Here is a 6,000-nt window from a genome sequence, read left to right on the forward strand (position 1 = left end):
CAATATTCTTAACCAGGAAGGTTAAGTTCTTAAAAGAAAAAAAAAGTCATGCAAGCAAAACAAATTCTATAGTAAGTTAAAAATAGCTGAATCGATTAGTATGTATAACATACATTCACAGTATGTGCTGTGCTTATTTTGTATAATGATCTGTCAGTGCAATTTGATACACATTTACTCAGAAGTAAGCCCTATCATGATGCTTACTCTGAAGAAACTGTCCTTAGCATTATAGTCTTATACCATTATTCCTTTATGGGGAAAAAATTCTTAGCATTCAATAGCAAAGTTCATACATGCATTTATGTTTTATTTTACTTGAGATTTAATATATATATATATATATTTTGGAGGAGCTGATTTGACAAGCACCTCTTACGTTTATTCGAGCCTGGTAGAGGACGACTCCAGCTGAGTTGTTGGCAGTACAACGATATACTCCACCATCTCGGACCTGAGTACTGGAGATGTTTAGGTAGCTGACTACATTCCCTTCAGAGGTGATGATCTGACTAATACGGTGATTCCCATCTTTAATGATGGGATTTTCATCCAAAGTCCATGTGATGGTAGGAAGAGGAGTTCCTTTCACATTGCACATCAAAGATACACCCTCTCCTGGGCTTACCACTTTCTCACTGAAGGCTGACATTATTTTGGGAGTTCCATCTGTAGAAGGAAAGGTATCTAAGTTAAAAAGAAAAGATACATGAGACAATTTACCACAAAAGGGTAAAATCTGTTTCGTTCCTCTGTTTTAAGAAAAAAGAAGCCAAATAAATGTTAGTTTCAAAAAATAGCACAATTTTGACCCATACTTATTGCTTTCAATCAATTAGGCTAATTATAAATTTACTTCTGGGTTAGCGTAGAAGTTAACATAGTGAAATAAACTAGGAAGGGAACAGAGATGACTTATTTAATGTACCAAAGTTAACTTAGCAAAATTTAACAAAAGTAGAACTCAGTGTATCCTCAACCCATGCACAAGGTCTTAAAGAAGTTATTATATGTCTATAAAACACACACACAAATATGCATGTGTATGTGTGTGTGTGTGTTATATATCTCAGTTTCTTTATCTCAACTATTTCTTTAAATTCCTCATTAGCCATCTGTGGGTAACAAGTGTTTTTAGTATTAACATTAATTGTGTGAGTATGCATATGTATTTAGCAGTGTTCTCCTGCAAGAAATAAGTGTTTAACAGAATAGCTGGGAAGAACAGGAAGAAGGGGCAAAACCTGAAATTTCAGACTGGTAGAAATATATCCACAGAATATTTTTTACTCTGAATGAGCTTAATTCTTTAGGGACAGAAGAACTACATCATGAAGACTGCGGAACATATTGATGGATATGATAAACTTTTATATATTATCTTTGGGGAATCCTGGAGAAGGGTGAAGCGCGAACATCAGAAAATGTTCCTGTTTTCAGATGGGGACAAAAAAGGATCTGAAGGACTTGCTAATCATGGTAGCACTTTGATAGCAAGATTTGTGAAGAACTCTTCTTCACTGCACGTTTGCTGTTTTCAAATAGCTTAATTTGTATTTATGCATTGAGTTCCAGGCTGGATTTGTTGGCTAAAATAGCCTTTCCTATATTTTCTATTTCCAATACTTGATGGAGAAATTTTGAAAATCAATGAATCAGTAAAATAAAATGAAAATTCCACCCAATTGTTCAATTCCCACTAGACCCAAATGTGTGATCGGCTTAGAAGAAAGTTGTGAGCTCTAACCCCTAACAGTGTTCCCTTATCAAATCTAGAAGTCTAATATGTAACACCTGTATATAACAACCCAATCAAACACACACTCTAACCTGTCTGAAGTAAGGGTAGATGACACATGAGCATTTAGGAATCAGTACTGGCTTAGTTATTTTAAAGAAACCTTTGATATATTCCCCTCCTGAGACATTCCAAACGAAAGAATAAAACTCATGTTGACTAGCTCATGATTCATTTTCTCATGACAGTTATAGCCACATATACTTTAGGGCTAGAAGATTATTATGAGATATGAACAAATTCTAACCATTAGCAAGAGTTTGCTAAAATTCTGTTTACATCTATTTATACCACCATATCCATCAGTGTTTTGGAAAGGAGACTACCTTTGGTTTATTGTGGAAAAATATTTTCAAATTTTAAATTTTTTTTCAGAAACTTGGAATTATAAAGTGAACAAAGAATTAATAAATGAATAATTTCATGTTATCTCTTTTAGGTAGCACAATATTTTGGGAGATTTAAAAATAATTCAAGCCTGAGAATGCATAAATTTCATGCCAAATAATTGCTCACAATCTGCAAAAAGCACCTGATTAATGATTGTATATGGGCTAAATATGATTTTCACTGTAACTATAATTACAATAAAGACAGACCCATACATTACACTTTCTGTGGGGATCATTAGAATTACTACTACTACCATTACTACTGCTGCTAATAGCTAATGTCTTCAGAATGCTGTACCATTTTGCTCCAGTGGGAATTGTAGTTTAATTCTATCAAAGCAATCACAACAGATATAACAAGTTCAAGGTGCACTTTATACACACTCTTTGCATGAAATTCTTTGAAAGCTTAGGTCTGCAATAACTACTGGATCGTTGTAAGTGATACTTTCATTTTCTTTTGTCTTGGTTTAAGAGAAGGCATAGAGATCTTGCCACACTGAAGTGTTTTTCAACTTTAAGTGTTATTTAATAAACACCCAGGCAAGGGTGGGAAAGCCCGGGACAGTGTCCTCTATTATATCATGATTCACAAGGGATTCCAGAATTCTAATATTTTCTGCACGAAACCTATAAAGATGTCAACTGGGGCATTCAATACCCTGTAGCAAACCATTAATTCTTTTTCTGTAGCACTCCCAGTTTTTAATCTTATCTGAATAAGCAAGGAAGTGTTAGACCAAAAGGGCTGCATGTTTGAGACTTCCGCCTCTTCTCAAACCCTTCCCATTCTCTCCCTGTGTATTAGCACTGTCATTTCCCAGAAGACAAACAGCTACAGGCTTTTTATCCTGAAGGGGAATTGACAGACAGCAAATAAATCAGAGAATGTGCTTAGTCTGCTCCTTTGCCCTCCACTTTAAAAAAAATTAAAAAATTATACTAGTGACAGGCTTTTTGCAGATGAAAGCAGACATTATTTTCCCAGGGAGACCTATGTCTTAGAAATCCCCCCTGCTGTTGTACTCTGATAACCTGCACTCTCTCAGCATCATTAAAGATTATCAATATGCTCATTAAGGCTTTCTTAGTCATGGGAGATGGTTGCCAAGGTAACTAGGTCCACACAGGTAATATCCTCTCTTTCCTGTGACTATTCTGAAATTAGTTTTCATGCCATGTTTGCATTATAGCCTCATTAGCTCTAAACAAATTTATTATTTTCTTCACGATTTTTAGGGGGAATATGGTGTCAGCAATTTTCAGTGATTGCAATGGTTTCAAATAAAGCCTGGGATGAAATGTACAGAGCATGTGTGGACTTTTTTCTTCTTACTCAGTGGGCACATTTATTAATAGGATCAAGAGGTGGTTGGTCAAAAACATTACAAATACATTCAAGAATTTGTTTCTGAAGGATAGATACTAATGAATTGTCATGTTATTGTTACCCTGATCTGTCAAATTCTGTATAAATATTACTAAATAATTATGAACAACATCTAAGACAATGATGGCGAACCTTTTCGGCACCGAATGCCGAAGTGTGTGTAAACGTCGCATGTTTGCACACATGCTCTTTGGGGCCGTGCTCTGGAAAAGCCAAACTTCTGGGTTCTATAAAACATCCCCTGATAATAAACTCAACCGGGCTTTTGAGCACATGGCAATAAGGCCAAGCGCTTATTTCAGGGTTCAAAAAAATATAAGACAGTGTCTTATTTTTGAGGAAACACGGTAATATGATACCAATAAGAGGGGGTAGTAAAGAAGATGAGAAGGATAATAATAATAATAATAATAATAATAATAATAATAATAATAATAATAATAATAATAATAATAATAATAATAATAGAAGAAGATACCTAGGATGCTGGCAGCAACCCGTATCAACCCTTAGCACCAGTCAATGGTATTTGTGATGCATTTTTGAATGTTCAGTTTTCTGAGTTTCATGTTTAATGAATAAAGTTAATAATAATAATAATAATAATAATAATAATAATAATAATAATAATAATAATAATAATAATAATAATAATAATAATAATAATACAGCTGTACAATGCAGGTAAATAGACATAAAACAATATTGTGAGGATTAGGTGTTCAGCAGAGTGGTGGCTTGAGGGAAAAAACTGTCCTTGGGTCTAGATGTTTTGGCATGCAATGCCCTTTTAGTAGCGTTCTCAGGGGAGGAGTTGAAACAATTTATGTCCAGAATGTGAGAATTCCGTAGATATTTTTTTTTATTTTTTTATTTTTTTATTTATTTATTTGTCATAACAATATAACAATATATATATACAAGGATAAATAAAGGGTTATATAATATATGAACGTATATATGAGGAGAAACGAGGTACTAAAAACATATATATACATAGGGGAAGAAACAGTAGGACAGGAACGGTAGGCACGTTTGTGCTCTTATGCACGCCCCTTAGAGTCCTCTTAGGAAAGTGGTGAGGTCAACCGTGGACAGTTTTTGAGTAAAGCCTTTGGGGTTATGAGAAGAAACCACAGAGTCAGGTAATGCATTCCAAGTATATACAATTCTGTTACAGAAATCGTGTTTTCTGCAATCTAAACTGGAGCGGTTGACATTGAGTTTAAATCTGTTGGTAGCTCTTGTGATATTGTTATTGAAACTAAAAAAGTCATTGACAGGAAGGACATTACAACGGATGATTTTATATGCTAAACCCAGATCTTGACGAAGGCGACGAAGTTCCAAGTTTTCTAGACCCAAGATATCAAGTCTGGTGGAATAAGGTATTTTATTAGTTTCGGAGGAGTGGAGAATTCTTCTCGTAAAATACCTTTGGACACGCTCAACTGTGTTGATGTCAGATATATGGTATGGGTTCCAGACAGGAGAGCAGTAATCAAGAATTGGCCTAACAAATGTTTTATATGCTCTGGTCAGTAGCGTGGTGTTTTTTGAAAAGAAGCTACGTAAAATTAAGTTAACAACTCTTAGAGCCTTCTTAGCTATATAGTTGCAGTGGGCTTTGGAACTTAAATCATTAGATATAAAAACTCCAAGGTCTTTGACAGGGTGGGGGTCATCTGCGAGGCAATGTCCATCAAGCATGTACTTTGTGATTGGGTTCTTTCTTCCAATATGCAAGACTGAGCATTTACTGGTTGAGATTTGTAGTTGCCAAATTTTAGACCAAGCAGTTAGATGATCAAGGTCCTTTTGAATTGTGGATGTATTGTCAGTGGTGTTGAAAAGTTTGACATCATCAGCAAAAAGAACACAGTTACTTGAGATATGATTGCAAAGATCATTTATGTATATTATAAAGAGAGTAGGTCCAAGAACACTGCCTTGAGGAACACCACTCTTGACAGGAACAGGATTTGATAGAGCATTACCAATTTTAACTATTTGTTGTCTGTTTGACAGAAAAGCAGATATCCAATTGTGTAAGGGTCCTGAAATGCCATAGGATTTTAATTTTAGGAGAAGTTTATCTCAGCTCTCCTTTTGACCTGCTCAATATATAGGTTCTCAACTAGAAGTCAATGGCCAGTGACTTCGTGGGTATCCAAAACAGAGATGGGAAGACAACATCAACAAAGATATGCAAGCCGTGGGCCTGCGCCCTGAAGATGCAGCTGACTGTGCAAAGTGGTGTTCAATGATCCAAAAAGTGGATCCTGCACTTGCTGGAATACAAGACGAAGACAAAGACGACGAAGAAGAAGAAGACAAAGACGATGAAGGAGGAGATGATGATGATGATACAGGTTCACAATGGAAGGCAGGCTGGTTGCAATCATTTTTTTCTGTAGCTC

The 6,000-nt window shown here is 35.4% G+C and overlaps 1 protein-coding gene across 1 annotated transcript in view; it reads right to left on the reverse strand.

Moving 5' to 3' along the window:
• Positions 1 to 503, reverse strand: part of DSCAM (DS cell adhesion molecule) — a 190,493-nt gene extending 189,990 nt beyond the window's left edge. The window contains exon 1 of the mRNA XM_058185745.1: positions 380 to 503. The gene's annotated coding sequence lies outside the window, so the exon portion shown is untranslated. The remainder of the gene's footprint in view (positions 1 to 379) is intronic.
• Positions 504 to 6,000: the final 5,497 nt, after the last annotated feature.

Source organism: Ahaetulla prasina, chromosome 5 (assembly GCF_028640845.1).
Source record: "Ahaetulla prasina isolate Xishuangbanna chromosome 5, ASM2864084v1, whole genome shotgun sequence".
NCBI lineage: Eukaryota > Metazoa > Chordata > Lepidosauria > Squamata > Colubridae > Ahaetulla > Ahaetulla prasina.